The sequence below is a fragment of the Ochlerotatus camptorhynchus genome, unplaced genomic scaffold (genome assembly GCF_037179485.1).
Source record: "Ochlerotatus camptorhynchus isolate MF236.1 unplaced genomic scaffold, CSIRO-AGI_Acam_v1.1 ptg000251l, whole genome shotgun sequence".
NCBI classification, from domain to species: Eukaryota; Metazoa; Arthropoda; class Insecta; order Diptera; family Culicidae; genus Ochlerotatus; species Ochlerotatus camptorhynchus.
Genome location: NW_027040741.1, coordinates 4,090,259 through 4,113,903, shown reverse-complemented (window position 1 = coordinate 4,113,903; position 23,645 = coordinate 4,090,259). Strand labels below are relative to the sequence as shown.

General features: G+C 39.4%; 1 protein-coding gene across 1 annotated transcript in view; it reads left to right on the top strand.

Moving 5' to 3' along the window:
- klg (klingon) overlaps nucleotides 1-23,645 on the top strand; it is a 468,581-nt gene that overhangs the window by 396,265 nt on the left and 48,671 nt on the right. The gene's annotated exons all lie outside the window — the stretch shown is intronic.

Genomic DNA, 23,645 nt, shown 5'->3' with positions numbered 1-23,645 from the left:
TTCATAAGAGTAACAATCAGCGATTTTTCACAAACTCACTCACTCACTCACTCACTCACTCAGCGATCAGCAAATCGCTGATTGTGACTCATAGAAAGCAAAATTTACAGGTTTTATGTTTCCAACGCATACTTTGTAACCTCTTCTTGTAAGTTACAAGTAAAACATGCCATCATACCATCTTTTGGTTTTATTATTCCGAAAACCATTATTTTAGCTGAAATGAGTCTTTGCAACCTTGAGGCTAGGATCACGAAATATTCTATGTTGGAAATATGATCCATATATTATAGCGCCCGTCATAAGTAATATAAAAGTGAAGCGCCTCTAGCGGCGTAGTACCCGGTTTAACCTAAATCCAATGGCACAGGCTTGTTGGTCTAACCCAGTACAGCAATTTTGTCAAAGACAGTACAGCTTTATGTATTGAAACAAATGAGATAATCCACTACAGCCCCCATTAGTGAAAATTCCATAAGCTGTGGGTATCCTTATTCGCGGTTCCATATTCACGCCCCCGTTACCCCGGCAATAATGATTCCTGACTGTATTGTCTGCATCGAAGGTAGAGTCATTCACTAAACATAAACATAAACCAACTACCTGCACTAATTTGAATTTTGACATAACAACATTCTTTTGATCAAGGCAACCACTGAGTTTTGAATTCAACATTTGTTTTTGTTCAACCGTGGATAGATTTTCATCGCTTGTGTTGTTTCATGCAGAATTTATAGTTTTATCGAGGTTCTAGCCTCTGCGACAATATTCAAAATAATAATTTTGCCCGAAATTAAATTGATGTTTTTACTTATGTGGATCGCTTCCGATTTCGCAAATTTCGGGTTGAAACTCAAGCATTGATGAACCTCAACTAACACGTATTCGTCGATGGAGAATGCTCATTTGCTCATTCCCCTCGAACGTGACTGCGAAGATTTTCAAAACAAACGAAATTTATTTACTTTATTCATGTGTTTCACTTATACATTTTTGCCAAAACATCAGCCTTATACATTCCATAAGACAAACCACATAGGTCCTATACGAATTCATTAAAGGTATGTGTGACCGCTTATACATTTCATTTGATACATGATCTTCATTAACTTTTTGCAAGGTGTCTGCTTATTAGTTGACTTATACATTTTATGGATAATCAGTAATAGAAATTTGCCAAAAGGTATAAGGAGATTTCTATCCGTGTCACTGGGTTGTAGGGCTAGTCATTTCGTGTGATGGTAAAAGGTACAAACAGGCACTGTGCCAACCAGTGCTCGTAAAACCTCAAAAGCTGAAATATCTTGTGTGATTTGATTCACTTATGGGTTTTGCCTTGCATAATTCAGCTGGTCCAAAATAACCTATTAGTTTTAAGGTTGCAGCTTCATTGCTTTAAATTTTGGCGTTATTCATTGTAATAACTGATGTTTAACAGTGGACGGAAAACTAACACAACATGCATGAGACTGGCCTATGAGAGAAATTTTGTATCATTTTTAGGTATTTGTGCAATGTATTGTTGGAAGGAGATTCTCTTTGATCCCGCGGACTAAAAGTGTCTCTGCTTACAGGTTCGCCCTCCGTTTTTGGCCCTTCATACACAGATAAATTAAATACAACCAGGTGTTGTACTTGATCAAGTCGTACGAGGTGGACAGTCCACTGTCTAATGGTTGAGCCTGCAACAATGAGTGGTTTCCTTTACAAACATACATACATACAATTAAAAAAGCATGCTATATTGTACGTAGCCCCCCTCTCATCTAAAGGGCTGTCCCCTATGACCTCCACATGCCAAATTTGGTTCCATTGGCTTGATTAGTTCTTGAGTTATGCAGAAATTTCTGTTTAATTTGTATGGGAGCCCCCCCCCCCCTTTTACAGGTGGGGAGGGGTCTCGAACCATCATAAGAACCTTTCCCTTCCACAAAAACCCCTGCATACAAATTTTCACGCCGATCGGTTCAGTAGTTTCCGAGTCTATAAGGGTCAGACAGACAGAAATTCATTATAGATAGGGTTTTTGATCTGATTTCCGTCCTACTAAGCACAACCCCCGCTTTACCTCTCTTTTTTGAACTGGCTTGAACAAAAAATGGAAAATTTCTCTCAAAAATGATATCTAAATGTATTCACCTTTCCATACGTACCGTTGGATTTGATTAAGAGTCTCTACAAATTGTAGAGATATTGTTCAAAATCTAACACTGCTTCTTGGTTCTAAATTCGTCCTACGAGTTTCAATTCCATCCAAACGCATTGAAACGCTATTAGATTTTCGGATAAACGTAGAAAAAGGGGATTCGCTAGGAGTGCTTCTTTTGTGTTGAGAACAATGAGCTTAAATATTCATACAATGCTCTCTAATATGATTGATGTTGTAGCTAATGAACTAACGCTGCTAACGGTGAAATCATTAATATTATTGATCTTTTCTGATCGATAGAACGGAAATGGGCGATTAAGACGAAGTATTGCTCTACCCTAAGTGTAAATAAAATTGAACTATTTTGTACTGTGAATTTTTGTGATTTCGGATTACTGAACCCCAGGCCCTGAGTTTCGGCCAGTCCATCCTGGCGTCAACAGACCCCTCTCTCTTTTAGCGTATTGTAAAATACCAATGTAACCATAAGCACGTTGTTTCGTACCAGTGCTTGAAAGTTTTTTTTTTTCAAAAAGGCGAAATAACGTGCTTACGGTGACTTGGGTAATCTTCTTCTTAAAAAAAACTTTTGTTTTCATGCACTCTTTAATAACGATAGGAATAAACGTTCCCTTAGGAATTCCCTCATGTCATATAGGTGACTTTTCATCGTACTCTTGACGCCCCACCTTAAAACGATAAATGGGTACATTTACCTAATTGGCCCTCAGCCTACTTCTCATCTCGTCTCAACAATGAGGCTAAAAGCAGCTCAACAAAAAAGTTAGTTAGGAAGGTGTACTTTACATAGCCGAGTGCACGGATGGATTTGAGTTCACTCACTCGACAAAAAGTGACACAACAGTGGGGCCCTGTTCACAAAAAATGAACAAATGAATAATACTCGCGTAACATAAAAAATGGGCCTATCAACTTTTGTACACAACACTTGATAAGCCCTTTTCACGCGAACCGAATACGCCCACGCAAATTAACAATACCATCGGGTAGGAGAAATTCTTCCCTTCCCGATAGTGCTCTTGGTTCTTGATTTATTTTCCGTCGATCTTGTTTTCCATTCTGAGTACAAATGCTACCGACGCCAGTGAGGCACCTATTTATCTGCATCCTACCTATCGACCCATCAGCTCATGGACCAACGGCTTTCCTTCCTTTCCGAAGGAAGGCATGATCAGATATTTTATGCCTCAGAAAATGTTGACAACACCGATTGGGGTTGAACCCCGGACCCTTTGGAATGAAATATATTCTAACTTTGGTAAACATTTGAAGTCGCTACCTTAAAACGATACCGTGATATTGAGTTATGTTTGATTATGCTTGAGCAGTGTCGCAATCTACTGGCTAAATTTCAAACCTTCACGGCAACCCTGGCTGACTCTTGACTGATACTCCAACTTTGCTGAACATTCGAAGTCACTATCTAGAAACGATCCTGAAATTGAGGTTCATAAGATTATACCGGAGCAGTGTTACCATCTAACGGCATGAATTGTAGCCATTCGCGGTCATCATGAATGGCCCTTGACTCGTACTCCAAATTTGCAGAACATTTGAAGTAGATATCTTGAAATAATACCGAGATATTGAGCAATTCAGTTAAAGAAGTTAATTTTGGTCGTAAAAAGGTTGTCGTAAAAAGAAGTTGAAGTGTATTACATTTAATTATATATATATTTTTTTATTTTTAAAACAAAGGAATAAATATCTATGCTTTCAATTTGTAACTCATTTTAAATTTAATAAATGTTTAAACCATAGCTCACAATCGTCACTCTAGCGTCTAGCGGCTATAGAGAATGCATCTCAGCCTACCGCAGCACATTGTTGCATGCTACTCTGGCAAGTATAATCGAAAAAGTGAACAAGTTCACTCGAGAAAAAGTAGGGATGAAGTGTAATTAAAATTCATAATAGAGCCATATCAAGGCAGCATTGCAGAAGCTGCATCCAGTGTATGGTGTAGAATCCCGCGTTGGGCTGGATGGCTGGTGTTTGAATAGGTGAATAGAATGCATGGAGAAAGAAACCTCACCATGAACCAATGAAGCCTGTTCCATAAGTGAGTGCTGCAGCCAGCTCACTGCCACCGCAGCGCAAAAAAAATAAAATCCATGGCAAATGGGTTCATTTGCTTTGCCTGCTGGTCGTCTGCGGGTGTCAAGAGTAGATTTTTCTTCTTCTTGTGACTGTCAGAGCTAGGGGTGACTACCGATACCTTAAAGCATATTATCTTTTAAGACAAACCCGTAACGCTTTACTAATAACATGCTTTTCTAGTTTACACTAGTGAACTTTGGTGTTTGTGACGATATCGCATTATTTTTCTCGATTATTTAACTATAACATTGAAACATGATGATGGAATGCACTCATTTCACTATAAAAATGTTTTATGTTGAAATGTTGTACTTCTACGTTACAAGAAGATGTTGCAAAGCTGTTTGATTTCACTTTCAGAGAGTTGTTAAAAAGGGTGCCAGACGGACCTCCTTACTAAACCTTATCTAAATGGGGATCACTGAGGGAACACCCAACCGGGGGATTTAAGATTTTCTTACAATTATGTGGCTGATGAATCCCAGGATATTCGTGGAGACCGCATGAACGGAGGACGAGATATAACCGAGCTGTGGTCCAATGCGAGAAAATTTGAGACCGTAAAATGTGGAGTGCATAAGTCAGAGACGTAGACGACGCTTAATGTCCAATCGCAAGCCGGATTGGTGGATTCAATGTCGGTTTGCCGATCGAACACTGGATTGGTAGATCGCACGTTCGTTGGGTGGATCGAAAGCCGGACTGGTAGATCGCACAGGAATCATACACTGGATTGGTGGATCTCAATTCACTTCGCCGGATCACAGGCCGGACTGGCGGATCCCAAGCTAATTCGTGGTTGAATTCACTTAACTTGTTCGATTTATGTAGCACAATAATTACTGAGGACTCGACTTTCGCTTTGAAGCTCCGAATAAATTCTAACCAGTAGCAAGGCCCCTGTTTTTCATAATTTGATTCATTATATTCCCTTTCTGATGCGTCCAGTCTCTGTTCTATGCCAAATCTCGTCTTCCCTTTTTGCCTCATTTCATACTGTTGTGTAGTGTGTGTTTTAGTGTGAAGCGTACTTTACAAATGTTGCTCTAGGTAATTGGCTGACATTTACTAAAAATTATATGTAATTACCATACTAACCTACTAAACAACAACTTTTATTAAGTTTATTAATTACAAATTAGGGAAAATAATCTCAACAGTAACTGTCTCAACATGAGTCACATTCAGCGATTGATAGCTAAGTACACATTCAGAGATCGGTGATCATAAAATTTCTCGACATGCATAGGAGTATCACACAATGTAAAAATGCATGTATTGGTTGACATAAAGCTTTAAAATAATAACTGTGGATTTCAGCAGCAGTATGAAAGCCTGATCTGGGAAAACCTACTTGGCGGATAGAAAACTACAGAAATCCTCCGTGGGTGGCCTTATACCGATACAAATTTCTCGGCTGTCTTCCAATCTATTGAGCTGATTTTCTCTCGGTGACAAGTTTATAATTGATCCTAATCACATTAAAAAAAAACCCTAATTAAATGAAGCGCATTCGAGAAACTGCGGTTAGTGGACGGGACTCCTCCAAATCAACTCTGGTTAAACATCTTTCCGCTTCTTTCTTCTTCTTGGCATTTCAAGCTTATTGTATATCGCATATAAGCTTATTGCTCAACTTAGTGTTCTAGATGCACTTATACAGTTGTTAACGTAAACAATGACTTGGATCGTTGGTTTCTTACGAATCACAACACACCCACTCAAACTAACTTACTCATCTGATAGAGCAATGTTTGTTCTATGAGCTGGTGTAGTCAGATTCCGTGGGTGTGTTGTCATTCAAGAGAAATCGACGTTCAATGTCATTGTTTACGTTTCGAGTTATACCCTTCTGACTTGTTTCCTGAAGTGGCGTTTACCATTTCAATATGCCTTTCTGTGCACATTTCGGTACGTCGTACACACTTAGGGGGGATGGGGCCAAGAAGACCATACGGGCCGAGATGGGCCACCGTTCGTTTGGGCATAATACCTATTAACTCAATCTTATTTTTTTACAAACTTGTTGAAAATGCTTCTAATATGCATCTCCATGAAAACCGTATCAAAATTCAATTAGATGTCTAAGATAATAATGGAAATGTAACATTAGCTCAAAATCTCTAAAATATTATAAGATATGCAGTCAAGAAAACAAGCATTGCATTCACTATATTACATTTTACTGATCCGCTGGTTCTACAGAGAACAATACACGTAACTGTTGCAAAAAGAACTTATGTTTCTATTTCACACGATTCCTGAATGTTATTTTCTAGTGAAAACCTGTAAAACGTTGACTTTTACTAGGGTGCTCATATTGCCCCGTATGGTTGTTGATCGGAGCGAAAACTGAAATTTTTCAAACATAATAATTTATTGAGTCTATTATATTTTATCCATATTTTGAACATTGTGTATTATCAAACATATTCCAAATCATGAACATGATCACAGCTATCATACATTTATGAATGTTTTGATGATGAATGATTTTATGATGTGTTTTTCTTAGGGGGACTATATTGCCCCTATCTACCATAGTTTTTTTTTTCTACCGAGCTCGGCTGTGCAAATCTCGGCAAATTTTTTTTACTGAGGTCTCAGCAAACATTTAATTTGTTTGCTGAGATTCAGCTAAGCATTATCCAACACTCAGCAATCAAATGTCACATTTGCTGAGATCTCAGTGAAACTTATTTTTGCCGAGATTTGCACAGCCGAGCTCGGGAGAAAAAACTAAGTGTGCGTACATGTTTGGTATGTTTAAATTCAGAAAAAATAACACATGGGATCGGATTTTCTTATACCAGCACTCTGACTAGTCACAATAAGTAATTTAGCAAAAATATCTGGGAAAAATACTGAAAATACACCTTTTTTGTGAAGATTTCAGCGATGCGAAACAAATGTGTGTTATTATTAGCGGACTAAGGTAGGGTAGAGCGCAACTTCGTCGTAATCGTTCATTTCCGTTCTATCGAGCAGAAAACATCAGTATAATCAATGATTTCACCATGCATAAATTAGTATTACGTTTGTACCGATGGGTTAGTTCACAAGCTACATCACAAAGCCTATTAGAGCGTATTGTGTGAATATTTACACTCATTGTTCTCAAAACAAAAGAAGCGCTCCTGGCGAGCTCGATTTTTTACCTTCATCCGTAGGACGAAGAAAATCCAATGGCGTTTCAATGCGTTTGGACGAAATTGAAACTCGTAGGACGAATTTGGAATCAAGAAGGAGTGTTACACACTTAAATTTTTTCGCCGAGATTCCAACAGCCGAGTAGTTCTGCAATTTATTTTGCTGAGATTCAGTAAAACAATTGCCGAGACTCAGCTAACAAATAACGTTTTGCCGAGATATCAGCTAACAAACAGATATTTTGCAGAGATATCAGCAAAAGTTACTGCCGAAGTAATCGGCTGTTGGAGATTTTACCGAGCTAGATTAAGTGTGTAGGTTTTTAACAATATCTCAACAATGCACAGTGGGGAATCTCCATACAAGAAGGTGGCCAAAAATATTTTCTTGCTTTTTATGCATGTTTGTCTTGATTTATGATAGCACGGGTATGAATTATTAGCTTCGAGATATTTTTGAAGTCATGTAATATCTTATGGTCTACAAAATGTCACCTGTTTAGATGTCCTCTTGGTTTGACGTGGTTTGACTCGTAAATTTTCGACGTATTTGACATGTCATCAGGTCCCTACTAATGATGTGTAACGCAATATGCATCTTAGGGGCCATTCAGAAACCAAGTAGTCAATTTAGGGGGGGGGGATACGAAATACCCCGATCGATACAAATTTTCAGAAATTTGTATGGACGTTTGACCCCGTTGTGGGGAGAGGTTCAAAATCATAAAAAAAAATGGACCACGTGGTTTCTGGACAGCCCCGTAGAGTATCAGTGATCAAATATTAATTGCTTCCAAACTATTCTGGAGTTATGGTCATTGAGTAAGGTTAAATTATGTCGTAAACAATGTCCCGAAAATCTTTATGAGTTCAAGAAGTTCTGGTTATATGTAAATCACAGAATGGTATTCGGTGCCCTCCTCACTATTATGGAGCAAAAAGATGATGGAACTTTACAAGTCAAGATCAAGGTCTTAAGCAATCACTTTTATTCTGTACATCGAGTTTGCTGCCCTGGGTCTCTCAAAATACTAATAATTTTTCGGGTCTCCATATTATCTTTGAATAATCACTTCTCACACTAACATGCTTCAAATGAATCACTTCATGCTTTATATGTATGTAGGTCCTACGGTGAATTTCTATCGATACCTAGGTCGTGGGGAATAGTATTCCACTGCATGAATCATAATACCAATTCTGTTTTTTTAACATAATAATACAGATTCTACCTATCTCGATATCGACGGCAGAACCGAGCTGAAAGAATAACGTTGTTTTTGGTACAGGAAGCTAAATTACTAACATGCGCCGGGAAAGCGCTCTATTATATCTGATCTTTTCAACTGTGGTACAACATCATTGTTTATCAACTTGGACGTAAACTTCAGTAAATAATAGGTGTGTTTCCGCACATGCTTTAACGCTTCCGCTGTATGTTGCAGTAAAATAAGAATCTGGTAAAACCTAATAAAGTATGTTGAAAGCATGCATTTTGCACATCTTCAACTTACTAATCTTGGAAAAGCAGAAAAAAAGATACGAGACCAGACCTTATGTTTGCCCGAGTTCAAGCTGCCTAATATTTGGATTATCACTAATTATAATTGTTAAGTCAAATATATTCAATCTAGTCATAAGTTCATTTGCGCAGCTATCTGCAGCTTATTTTTTTGCTAGTAATTCTAGGTTCTTTAAAGATAATCGTGGATGTTGTCCGACTGAAAACAATTACAAACTTTTTTGTATTGAACATTAAAGCTGATAAAAAACTTTTTTTTTTTCGTTGGTCTATATTGCATGTTTTTTCTAATTGTTTATAAAAAATACCATTTGAAAGCTTAAAATTTAGGCTTTTAGCTACATCTTATTTCAAAGGACTAAATTGTTTCAGTTTAGAGAAATTAAGTTTCAAATATATGACTGCTTTTCACATGAAATGGCAGATGACCAATTTTATTACCTGTATCGCAGTAATAGAGGCAGTTTTGAGAATTCTTTTTGTGGGATTTTATGCATCAAATAGTCTTCTTTCGATAGCAGATTACAGAATCCGAATCGAGAGAAGTCGGTCTTCTTCCACCTGAATCCCCATAGTGCAATGTGTGGCTTTTTATCAAATTCAACGGTACTTATGGATAGGGGAAAAAATTTAGAAGTCATCTTTGATAGAAACATTTCAATTATTGTTAAAACCCGTTCAATAAGGTAAAGCGTGGGTTGTGCTTAGTAGAACAAAAATTAGATCAAAAACCCTATGTGAACAAAAATGAGGAAAACGTTAAGCTGTTCTTAACTACCCGTTTCGACAGTAATAGGGTAAATTTAGATATATATTATACGGTTGAAAATAATGGCAGAGAGTATTCACTTCCACAAATAGTTACGTCTTCCGTTTCAAGTTGTGCCGGTGTACCTTATCTTATATTTATTCAACAGAGAACTTATCAATGAAAATATTATCTTTAAATTTTCCCTTGCCATATCACAAATGACCAACCCTAGCTAGAGTCGCCTGAAACATGCTGTCGTCGGGGCTGTGCCTTTTTGTAATCGATGGGTTATTCTCCCAAGCTCGCTAGAAAGATGAAACTGATAATGCAAAGAGTGAACCTATCCGAGCAGTTGGAGGAGCACAACAAAATACAGTTAATTCTCCGCAATTCGATATTCAAGGGAAAATCGAATTATCCAGCACTAAAACTATGTAAGATGGCTTCAACGGATAGTCGTAGTAGCCAAGAAAATCAAATTTCGCATGGTTATATAAAATATCAACTTTTCGAGAGTTGACTGTACTGGCCTCAGCAGCATCCTACGGATCGGGCCCATTCAAATAGGATGAAGTTGTTTCGATAAAAAGGTCTGCCCCGATGATTGCCTTAGCATGACGTTCTATGCTGCTCTCTAGGAGTATAACCGATAAGGATCACTATATAGGAAGGAAGAGTCGAGTGGCTTCCGGTCCGGCAGGCCTCTTGTGATGAAATCATAATTTCATAAATGGTTTCCTTAGCTGATAATGCAAAAAGCATCCCTTCCACTGGAAACAGCATCTGACGTTGGTTGCATGATCGTTTAGAAATGCTGTTTGTTTGAATCAGAAATTAGTTTTCCATGAATTTCATTATCAGCAGGAATTCGATATGCGCAAGATTGTGCATTATGCAATTTCCATTATACTACGTCAAATTCGAAGCTAGCCCTTAGTAGCCTTCAGACAATTGATAATTTCATGACAGCAATCTCTGTTTAACGATAAGGGTAACTACATTATATTATCTGATTTTTTTCTTTTGTCTTCACGTCAAGTAAAGAAACGTACGCATCTCCATAACTCTGTTAAATTGGCTATAAAATGTAAAATATTCGTTTCCCACGTATGATCCAGATTATCTAATCTGTGACGGAGCAAACTATGGAAAAATGACGAATCAGTGATGAATTATTCATTAAAGCCCTAGCACTATGGCCATTTGCAACACTGGGTGCCAACGGTAGCAGAAAATTATTCAGCACATCACAGTGCCATTTTCTTAGATTGGATTCTATCCCAGGAGACACATGCCTGTCGATGTCACCGCTGTCATCGTTGGCATCTACGTTACGAGAGACGGAAGCTGAAGGTTATCGCTGCCGACGGCATATAACCGGTGGATCAATCCATAAATTCATATATCTACTGAAAGCAGTATATCTTACGCATGATGTTTCGCGAAAGGGTAGACCTTTACAAGAACAGGTGGAAAGTAGGAGAGTACTGTTGTGAATAGGTTTTAATTTCCCAGTCCCGGTGTGGAATGTTTCACAACTTCACTAAGCATCTTTGGGTTCCACACAATATTCTATGATAAAAATGATGCAGTTTGAGATACTCTCAACTGACAACTCAAGAAGTGCAAGTAGAACACTAAGTTAAGAACATGAACGTAATAGTAAACATTATGTGACAATTTCAATTATACTCCATGCCAAGGGAAGTCGAGAAATTTCCTATCCCGAAAACCTAAGGGCGGTACCATACAGTTTTTTGAGAGTGTGATTACCCATTTTTATTCAGATCAAAGCGTGAACTGAATTGAATGATTTTTTTTCGTATGATCAATTGCGAATAACTCTCTTGTTTTCATAAAGATACAGCAGTCTCTGTGCATGTGGACAAGGTTACTAGGACGCAGATCACATTATTTGGTCTTGTGCTGAGCATCGTGGAGTCAGATCTGACCTGTGCGATTCCTTTCGGGCTCGAGGTAGGCAACCTAAAGTTCCAATTCGGGATGTTTTGGCTGGACGCGATCTGAAGTTTATAAAACTCATATATGTTTTCTTGAAGAATATTAACCTTAGATTGTAAGTTTGATGAACCTTGTGTTAAGTTTGTGCGTGTGTTTTTTTGACGTAGAACTACGTCTTTGTCGACTATACTGGGGTGCAAATCAAAAAATATGTGTGGTGAAGGAGTGTTAGGTTTTGAACGCTTGTAACTTTGTCATTTATAGATGAAATTAAAATCCAAATACGTCAATCGATAGTATATTACATTACGAACCTGTTGAAATAAATATTTTTCCAATTTTTCTGTAATTAAACTTCTGAAAATGTACAAATGATAATTTTATCACTGATTTCATGAAATAAGCCTTTTTCCCAAACACAGTCATCATAAACAAATACCACTTGGTTGCACATCATTCTGCTTGAACATGAAAAGATATAAATCAGCGCTGCTCTCCTGCCTCTGCTCACACGTTTATTCGCGTCGTCAGTAGTGTCGGTCGCATCGTGTGATGGGAAGACAGCGCTCCCGGAGCAGGCTCCGTGAGAAAGCGGAAAAGAACAGTGGCGAGTGTAGCACGAGTGTACCTATTTCAAATAGGTACGCTACTCTTCCCACCGATGTTGGAAATACCACCTCCGCCACGGTGAAGCGATCCAAGAAGAGGAAGAAAAACCAAGGCCAGTCCGATGGTGCGAGTGGACGTGATGACGTCACAGCAACGAACGCCAGCGACATCGGTGATTTCGGCGACACCATCGACAACGAAAATTCTGCCGGCCCGAGTGCGGCAAAAGTGAAGCTACCTCCATTGGTGGTAAAAAATGCTCATCTTAATGAGCTCATCGCGGATCTAGCGACGCTGGGCGTTAAAGCCGAATACAAGTTGGGCAGAGTCGGCACCAAGGTGGTGCTCCGTACCAAAGCGGAGTATGACTTGGTCGTCGCCCACCTGAGGACTTCCAAGGTGGAATTCTTCACCCACGACATTCCCGGTGAGAAACCATTCAAGGTCGTCATCAGGGGCCTACCAAACTTCGACCCGAAGTTTATCGAAGCTGAAATCAGGGACCGGTACAAGCTGGCCCCAAGTGCCGTCTATCGGATGACAAGAAGAGACGAGAATGTGAAGGCGTATCCGGATTGCCTTTTCCTGGTACACTTCCAGAAGGGAACGGTGACGCTCAACGCGCTGAAAGCCATCCGCTCCATTAATTGCATCATCGTCCGCTGGGAGCCATACCGTGGCGGCCATCGCGATGTGACTCAGTGCCAACGGTGTCTGAACTTTGGACACGGCACCCGCAACTGTAACATTAAGCCACGCTGCGGCAATTGCGCTCAAGACCACGCCACTTCCGACTGCCCTGCGGATGAAGCCGTGGCGTTAAAATGCGCCAACTGTGGTGGTGCTCACCAAGGTTCCGACAGACAGTGCTCCAAACGCGAGGACTTCAAACGCATCCGAAAACAGGCGGCAGTAAACAACCAACCAGGACGCAAGTCCCGGCATTTCGGACGGAGGATTTCCCGCCTCTTCGTGCTCCTCAGCAAAGGCAAGCAAATTCGCGGGTGCATTCCGCTCAAGCAACTTCTGGTGATTCTGCTGGCCAAAGCTCTCCATCCCCCCCTGGATTCTGGAGACAACCACCAGCGCAAAACAACAACCCCGATCTGTTTTCAGCGGATGAACTGGTGGAAATTTTCGTCAACATGACCGGTGCTCTACGTAAGTGCCGCAATAAGCCCGAACAGATCCAAGTGCTCGGTAAGTTCATCATCCAGTATGGCGTCTAAACCGCTAACCATCGCTACTTGGAACGCTTGCTCTGTAAGAGCAAAACAGATTGAGCTTGCCGACTTCCTCCGCAAGCATAGCATCGACGTGGTTCTTCTAACCGAGACCCACCTAAAGTCCGGTGACAGCTTCTGGTTGCCTGACCACAATATTATCCGGCTTGATCGCACTAGCTCCAGGGGGGGTGGTGTAGCGGTCATCGTCAGAAAGGGAATCAAGTTTTGCACTCTGCCCCACATCCGCACTTCTATCATCGAGGCCATTAGTGTGGAGGTGGAATCACCAACTGGAAACATCCGGTTCATCGCTGTTTACTGCCCACGCCAGTGTACCGCAAGCAACGGATTAGGAATCCAATTCAAGAAGGACCTGACCGCCATCACCCGTACTAGCTCCCGATTCATCGTTGGGGGCGACCTGAACGCCCGCCATGAAACTTGGAGGAACTATCAGAGGAACCGGAACGGATGTCTATTGTTCGACCACGCACAACATGGTCTGTACACTGTGCAATTTCCGGACGAACCAACTTTCATCTCTCCGGCGGGAAATCCCTCCACGCTGGACTTTTTCCTGTCAAACATCGGACTATCCAAGCCGGAGGCGCACAACGATCTCAGCTCCGACCACCAACCGGTGGTGACTGAAGTCGGTGTCAATGTGGTTCCTGCTAGAAGCTGCCTGCGTAAAGACTACCACCATGTCAACTGGGTGCAGTACGGACGAATGGTGGACAGCAACATCGATGAAAATCCACTACTCAACACCGTAGATGACATCGACCGGACGTTGGAAGGGCTCCAACAGGCCATATCCATGGCTGACGAGGCATACGTTCGACAAGTTCCTGTGAGGGGTAAGTTTGTTGCTATTGATTCCCACACCCAATTACTGATTCGGTTGAGAAATGTTCGTAGACGCCAGTTTCAGAGGACTGGAGATCTGGGCAAAAAACTTGAAATGGCCGATCTGAATAGGCAGATTGCTTCCAGAATGGACTCACTCCGAAATGAAAGTTTCGAGCGTGTTGTCCAGAATCTGGATGACCGCTCCAGACCATTCTGGAAGGTAGCCAAGGTCCTGAAAAATCATCCCAAACCCGTTCCACCTCTCAAAGTCGAAAATGATGACGATCGGCTTTTAATTACCCCACAGGAGAAAGCAAATGCGATCGGCAAGCATGTCGCTTCATCGCATTTGCTTGGCTCGACTATCCAAAGTCCGCTCGAAGATCAGGTTGCGCAATGCGTTCAAAACCTAGATACCTCCCCTTGTGTCGTGCCTCCGGCGGATATGATTACAGTACAACAAATTTGCTCAGCGCTGAAATGCACCAAGAACATGAAGGCTCCCGGGTTTGACGGTATATTCAACTTGATCTTGAAGAGACTCAGCATGAAAGTGCAGTCTCTTCTAACCGCTATCTTCAACAGATGTTTGGAACTGCACTACTTTCCAAGCATCTGGAAAGTAGCAAAAATCATACCGATCCGCAAACCTGGTAAGGATCCAACATTGTCTTCAAGCTACAGACCCATCAGCCTCCTTTCAGCGCTGAGCAAATTGTTCGAGAAACTCATTCTCAATCGTTTGCTCAAGTTTGTCGAGGAAAATAACATTCTCCTTCCGGAACAGTTTGGATTCAGAAAGGGGCACTCCACCAATCATCAGCTAGTACGGGTGATGAATAACATCCGAAGTAACAAAGCTGTATCCAAGTCCACAGCCATGGCCTTGTTAGACGTTGAAAAGGCGTTTGACAATGTTTGGCATGATGGACTTGTGTACAAGCTTTGTAACTTCAACTTTCCTTTACATCTTATTAAAATCACCCGTAACTACCTCCAGCAAAGGTCGTTTAAGGTATCGTTGAATGGTTGTCTCTCAGACACGTTTTCGATCCCAACAGGAGTCCCGCAAGGTAGTCTGCTGGGCCCCTTGCTTTACAGCATTTACACTTCCGACATTCCTCCCCTCGGTGACGGTTGCGTGTTTTTCCTGTTCGCAGATGATACCGCAATAGCCGTCAAAGGAAGGATGCCTCGCGAAATAACGAACAAACTTCAACGATGCCTTAACGCCTTTGCTGATTATGCCACCACGTGGAAAATCAAAATCAATGCCACCAAAACACAAGCGATCATGTTCCTCCATCGGCAATCGCCCAAACTGAAACCGGCTCCATCTTGTACTGTAATCATGGATGGCACAAGGGTTGAGTGGTCTACCGAAGTTACCTATCTCGGGATGTTGTTCGATGAAAAGCTCCTCTTCCGTTCGCATGTAGAGAAAACTGTAGTCAAGTGTTCTACCTTGGTTAGGTGTCTGTTTCCGCTGATTTGCCGCAGATCCCGCCTCTCAAGGGTGAACAAACTGGCCGTCTACAAACAAATCATAGCACCTGCGATCCTCTACGCAGCTCCGGTGTGGGAATCATGTGCACAGACTCACAGGAACAAAATCCAGGTCGCTCAGAATAGAGTGCTGAGGATGGTTCTTGATCGTCCTTTCGACACTAGAATAACAAATTTACATGAAGAGGCAGGCATTGCCAAAATAGATTCCAAAATTAACGAAATTAAGACTAAATTTGCACAAAAATGTAATTTATCAGAACATGCTTTGATAAGCAATTTGTATATAGTAGGTTAGGTGTACATAGTAGTTGTAGGTTAGTTGTAGTTGTAAATAGTAGTTATAAGTAGTCTCCTTTTTCAAATTTTCAAACAAACCAATCCCACCAAGGTGGTCATTCTCTAAAACAGGCCTGATAGGACTAGGAACTGTAATTAATAATAATTGAAATTTCACAGGAACTAAAGTTGAAAAGACGCATCTGTGTCACTTGATAAGTTATACATGTAAACCACACAAATTCAAGAAATATAGATCATTTAAGTCAGTAAAAAAAAAAAAAGTCAGTGCCTCTGCTCATCACCGCTTCGGACGGCGTGGCACTAGGTCCTGCAAAAAGCAGGACTAAGTCAGCGGCTAAAAGTGGATCACGCCGTGTCCACCACAATGAGGAATGAGACTTGAAAAAACGTGCATGCAAAATCTCCTCCCCCCTAATAACCTCCCACCTCCCCCTTAACAATAACCCGAAAAAGACATGGACTTTGACGATCATTTTTTCCGGGAAATAAATTTTAAGCAAATCACAATTATGTATAAATAATTATTTTTTTTACATGCAGAGCCAACATTTTCAAAAAACAATTGCTTAACAGGGGCATACACTCGATGGATTACCAACAACTGACTGTAAAACATATCTGGTACCTCTATATATGCAATTATATTAACATCCAAAGTCCATCCTATTTTACATATTCTGCACAAAAGAAACTTTCTGCTCCGCCCCATTCATAAGAAACGCCGGGTAATCCTATCAGGTTCGGTCGAACATCGTTCTGCTTGATCCTGAAAAGATATAAAACAGCGCTGCCGTCGTGCTTTTGCTCATTGTCACCTCGGAGGGCGTGCCACTTGGTCCTGCAGAGCTGGACCGAGTCAGTGGCTAAAAGTAGATCACGGCGTGAAATGAGGAATGCGACACAATGAGGAAAAGCAATGTTTGTAAACTTCCTCCCCCTTCGCAACAACTTCTCCCCCCCCCCACTCAACAACCTCTCCCCCCCCCCCCAAAATAACCCGAAAAAGACATGGGCTTTGACGATCACTTTTTTCCGGGAAAAAAGTTTTTCCCTTAATTTCTTCCCGCACCATAACTTTCAAATTTGAGAAAAAAAATGCTTGAAAGACATATTCGATGATATTATGTTGATGAATTACACACCACTGACTGTAAAGTAGTAGTAGTAAAATTTCGTTTATTTCTGTTGATTATGGTGTATACATTGATTTTACATTTCAATTGATTAGCCTATCTGCACAGGAGTGGAACTTCGGATCAGAAAGTGGCTGCACTTGTCATTTGCGAACACTAGCGCACCTAGCGGTAGAAGGCATCTTCTGCCTGCAGTTAAGATAGGCAGCATCCTATGATAGTGTGAGTGCCCATAGAAAGACCGTGTGGAGCGCTACCACAATACATCGCTTGTGTAGCAGAAAAACGAACCACCTTTTGATTCACAGATTTGTTTGCACTTCCCCTTCTTTCTGTGCTATCTGACTCTTCATCTTTGTTCATTGGATATTCTAATTTAGTATTTGCGTATTTCATCTAGTTAATAGAATACCCCTTGGGGGGGGTGTTTTGTTTTAATTGAAAAATTTGATAACCTACCTAACTACGAGACTAACTTAACTAACGTGCCAGATCACGTATGATCTGAAGATCTGATCTCAGACAGGTGTCTGAACCTTTCCAAGGAGACTGTTCGTCGCTCATCGAGAGGCTGAAGGACAGTCAGGCGGTGAACCTCAGAATTTCGGGTCCTGGACTGTTTAGGATCATCCTTAGGATCTTGTTCTGGAGTTTTTATGTGTTCCACACATGAATTGTTGCAACGTGATCAACAAATCAATATCTATGTGTCGGCCACATACTTAATATATTATGTACATATAAAAACCATGCTATTCAACTGCGTATAAATGTCATGTGTACTTCTGAGTGGATTCTGTTTATGTGTGGTCAAATGAAAATCATGTGGAATTTCACATTAATATATTTGTCAAAAAAAAAATTAAATTGTTTTGAGTGAACCATAACCGAAACATTGAAATACTTGAAAATTTAGAGATAAAGTATAATAGTCAAAAATGCATGAAAAACATCAATTTTGTGTGGTCTAACGTCATACTGCGGTCGTGTCTAGGACACAACCCTTTAATATTTTTTTTTGATTATTTGTTTCTGTAATAATTGTATGATTACAGAGCTGATATAAAGCTTAATAGGATTATGCACATGTTTTACAAGTGAAATTTTTGTATCATAAATCATACTTCAAATCTCCTTCCCCTTATCCCCATCCATAAAAATTGTCATCCACTAACATCAAGAAACTCCGTAATGTGGGTAGATCACCTTTTCGTGGTACGTTACGGGATGTAAGATCTACCACCGATTCCTAGTCCTGACTACTTCAAACTAGGGGAACAGGATTTTTCAGTAATCAAAGGAACGCATCTTAGTCCTTATTACTTTTTATGCCTTGTTGATAGTGACAAGACTCGGTTTTGTCCACCGAGGATGAAATGAGTTAGTTAGTCTTCATCTATGTGATTCTTAATCTTCTATTCGTTGTTCCCTAGTTTGAAGTGGTTAAGACTAGGGTTCTGATGCTTGATCGGTATCATTCTTTATTTTGTTGCTAAGGAATCCAATTTTGACTGACAAAAGGGCGCACATTTGGAGGGTGTTCCAACACTCCGAAGAGTATAAATAGCGGGACCTTTCAATTAGAATCGATTCCTTGCGATGAAGGCAAGAATGACAACTGTATCAAAACCGAATAATTCATCATTTCTCAATAGTGATGAAGTAATACGACATACACTAAACTAAGGACACGGGATACTACAATAGATCAAATTACTGGTCGCAGTAGTTTTATGTCCCGAACAGAGGAAAAAAGAACATCAAGAAGACTACGAGTATTCAATTGAATTACTTTAACTTTAGATTTAAGACATTAATAATGTATAATGGAAATTATTATTTGGTCCTGTTAAGTTTATTAGATTGGCCTGTACAACAAATAAAGTAATTAACAAAAAAAAATAGCTCTGGATAGAAATAAATTTCGGGATATATTTCGGGATCAAGTGTAACCAAACAATCAAAAGAAACAGTAGCAATCAAATGATTACACCTTACCCCCAAGCTCATTCCCTGATCCTATCCTTCGACAATGTACCTCTCTAACCTCGAGTAAGCCGCGAGTATTCGGCCCAACTCCTACTAGACATAGAATTAAGTGAATTTTGTTACAAACAAAGAACAATGAATTATCGGCTCCGTAAAGCTAACGCAATTGAACCTTCCAAATAAACGAACTAGTTAAAAAAAATCAAATGACTATGTTCGATGCTACTCAGAATAAGTATCCTTACTAGATGCTTTTTGGTTCAAAACACAAAACATTATTAACCAAATTCATCCTAGCTAAAAAAAAAATTTAAAGTACTACTTAGTGAAATCATGAAATCCACTCTCAAAAATAAATTTGTTAATCAAACTGATGAAAATGCCACAATAAGTTTACCATCCTTCTAGTCGAAAGATTATAGTAGCTTATCCCTAAAAAGTTCTTTCTGGTTTGTGATACAAATAGGGGGATCAAGTTAAGATAACTGACATTGACTAGATAAAATCGACATTTTATTGTTATAAGAATTTTTGCAACCCTATATCTGGGTGAATTCCACGTATCCAATTTTTTAGAAAATCATCCGATGAAAACCCAATTTTCATGTTAGCAACACCCACGCAGCAAAGTTGCAAACTTTGCAAATTTTCTACACGCGTACATACACTCCAGATCACAAGTTTGGGGCCACAACAAAAAACATGCCATTGTGTTATGTTCATTGTCATTGTACGTCCAATAATCGTTCTCTTTAGGTAATTTGAAAGGTATTGAATGGAACTTTCTTTGTAGCTCAATATAATTATAAAATTTTGAATACTAAAATTTCACGTAAACTTTCGTGAAAATTAGTAGGAAAAAATAATATACTATTTAATTTATAAGATTATTTATTCAAGTCACCCATCAAAAGTTTGGGGTCACCCCACAGTATGGTGTTTCACTGGTTGAAGTTAAGGTGAAATTTTACTTTTAAAAATAAAAAATAAGACGGAAAATTGCGAAGATATGATCAAACAGAGTTTTCCAGATTTTATTATAAGGGTAACCCCAAACTTTTGATCCATGACTTGAATACATATTTTCATGAATCAAATAATTAATATACTTTTCCACCAATTTTTCTCAACTGGAGACCGTTGAATATTGAATCTACCTCCGCTTTCATTTCAAAAATTGGCCCCTCAATTCTAAGATAATCAGTCATGACTATTTTGTGTAAATTTTGAAAAAGTTGCAACTTTTAGGTGATCTTTTAGTAAACAAAATATGAAAATTAAATTGAGGCATTTATGTAAGAAGTAAGTTTCATTCAATACCTTTCAAAATACTTAAGGAAAACAAACAATATGAGGTATGAATAAAACACATTTGCATGTTTTATTTTTGGGGTAACCCCAAATTTATGATCAGGAGTGTAGGTATCTACTCACTCCCCATTTCGTGTGGGATGTTGAATAAGCTTTCCGGCGACAAGCAAAACATCAATACATGAGGAAGGGCGGAGTTGGTTGTTTGTAGTCGCTCATCTACTTTCACGCTTCATTGGGTGAATGTTTTGTCATCTTCAGGCAAAGTAAGGTTCACGTCATCGCACGGCTTCCGCTGGAAAGTATAGACGATGCCTAGGTGATGAACGGCAGCGCAGTTCAATTAGGCGCCAACGCGTGAAATAACTGCAATTTGTGCTCTAGCTGCACGACACCGAGTGATGAATTATGGAAGCTTCTGCCTATACGTATCTCCAGCGGGATTTCACCGGAGGAGGATGATAGATGGATTTTGATATGAATGATTCAAGCACGCGTATCATTGGGGCGGCAGGAGACGACGACGCTAATGAATTTTCCAACCCAACCATGCGTTCCATCGACAGGATTTTGGCACGGTGAGCTTTATGATGATGATGATGGGATTGAACATGAAGATTTGCAGTGTTTTTATGACACACTGAAAAGTTTTGAAATTATATGAGTCTTGAAAAAGCAAAACAGAATCATCGAAAATAATGTTCCCGAAAGATTTATTATAGCAAATTGTATGTTTCATTGAAGGAAAAACTGTAGCAGAATTCTTATGGCGACGATTTCTGCAACGGTTTTGGCTCGTTTTGTTTCCAATCAAACAGACAAGACATTTAAACTGTGCCTAATTGTCCTGAAAAACAAAGTGGTCAAAAAGCATTCACAGTTTTCGCATACGCCAGCTCAGTTCATTTGGATCAAACATTATTAGTTATCCAGCTTCACACGCTTATGAACGTTTCTGGCATGTCAGGAATTTGATGAGGTGGTCAGCTCATCAAAACATAATAATGCCAGTTTGATTTATGCAGTTAGATTTTTAAGTCGTGTCGTGCGAGTATATTGAAACATGGTGTGAATTAATTAACACTTTAGGACAAAACGATAGCCGCACTATATTGTGGATTTCGACCTAAGTAGACTCCTGCGCCCTAACAACTTATTTTTTTTCTAGAATCAGAAAAATAAAACATAATATTTGTTTTAATTTTTTACACAAGCAAGTATGGCGATATGATATTGTAATGTTAAAAATAGCACTTTGTTACATTTAAAATGATCATTTTTTTATTATTATTATTATAGTCACTTCAACACTCTTGTATTTGTATTTTGTATTTATTGTATAAATCCATCTGACATCGTGGTCTTAATGAATAAAACTTAACTAAAAAAAAACTTTAACACGTTGTACAGAAAAAAACAAAATCATTCTGGTCGATTCCGTAGGCGGTTTCGAAAGACGTTGGTAGAGATATTGAAGTCAAACAAGCTGTAATTGTCTTGGAGTCTTCGACTTATCGAATCGATGGGGTTGTTGGATCCGTACTGTGTTCGTCTCGTTGGCTGGCGCAATAGCTGTATAGATCGCAGCACTCGGTGAGGGGCGTAGATGTTGAGCTGACTCAGCAATGCAGGGCAGTCTATTTCGGAGCGTAAAATTTTGGCTCCCAAGATAGCTTGGCTGAACTTGCGTCTATCCACTAGCGGTTCAATACCAAGCAGCGCACAGCGGTGCTCGTAGGGTGGTAGTCGTAATGAGTCGGTCCATGGCAAGCCTCGTAGAGCACATCTCACAAATTTCCACTGCACTGATTCGATTCGTGAAATACACACAGCATCGTACGGAGACCAGACGGCAAAAGCAAATTCAAGAATTGATCTAACTAGCGAGCAATACAGAGATCGCAAACACAGAGGGTCATCAAATTCGTTCGCTATCTTGAAAATAAATCCAAGTTGACGATTTGCTTTATCAACTATTTCCGAATAGTGCATTTTGAATGTGAGTTGATAATCTAGTACCACACCCAAGTCTTTAACATGATCAACCCGATTCAGTACAGTGCCACTTCAACACTCTTGGGTCATTCGTGACTTTGGCGTGAGAGGTATGGATGCTAACCACTACGCCGGGGTCACCCCTGGTAATGATCAATTTAAATGTTTACTAACTTGAACGAAAAACTACTTTTTTAGCGCAGAAGCTATAGATAATCACCCCTATTCTGTATTTCGTTTCGAACGAAATTCTCATACAAAAAAAAAATATTTTTTTGTATGAGAATTTCGTTTGAAACGAAATACAGAATAGGGGTGAATATATATATATATATCGAGCCATCACCTGCCTTTGATGAAAACACGTCTACTGAGGATTCATATTTCTAAAAAAATCATCTAACAGTCATCGGTCGTCATTGAAAAGCAATGCATTAGTTTTATTGCGTGGCAGATACAATCATAGTTCATTACTTTGGAAAGTTGAATAAAAATATTAAATATCGTTTGAGAATTTTAAGTACAGATCACAAGTAAATTAAAGAGATTGGAAACATGATGCCAAAATTGGACCCAAACTGTATGTGAATTGAATGAATCGTAGTTTAATTTGTTTTAATCTTTGATTTTAAACAATTTGGAATCGTTTTTATTATCAGTCAGGGCCTCAAAACTTAATGATATTTGCCTATATGTAGTATGGTATGGTAGGCGTATGGTTATATAATCGAAAAATAAATAAATAAATAAATCAGAGTTGTTATTTTTGTTTTCCTGAAAGTTATAAGGTTTCGGATTTTCCGGGACATCACGTACTTTTAAAATTCATAACTCATGCTTCGTAACAAGAACGTTGTGTAGTAAAGTGATAAAGTTTTATAGGTAAGGTTGTGTAGTAAAGTGATAAGATTTTATAGAAGCAGGAAAATCACAAGGAAAATCAGCTAAACCCATTGTGAGAGTAATGAAAGCTTGGCTACTGATTAATATTTCTTCTTGTCTTTCAACTGGAGAAAATTTTAGTGTGGTGTCTGTTACCCTTTTTGAGATATGACAGAAAAACTAAC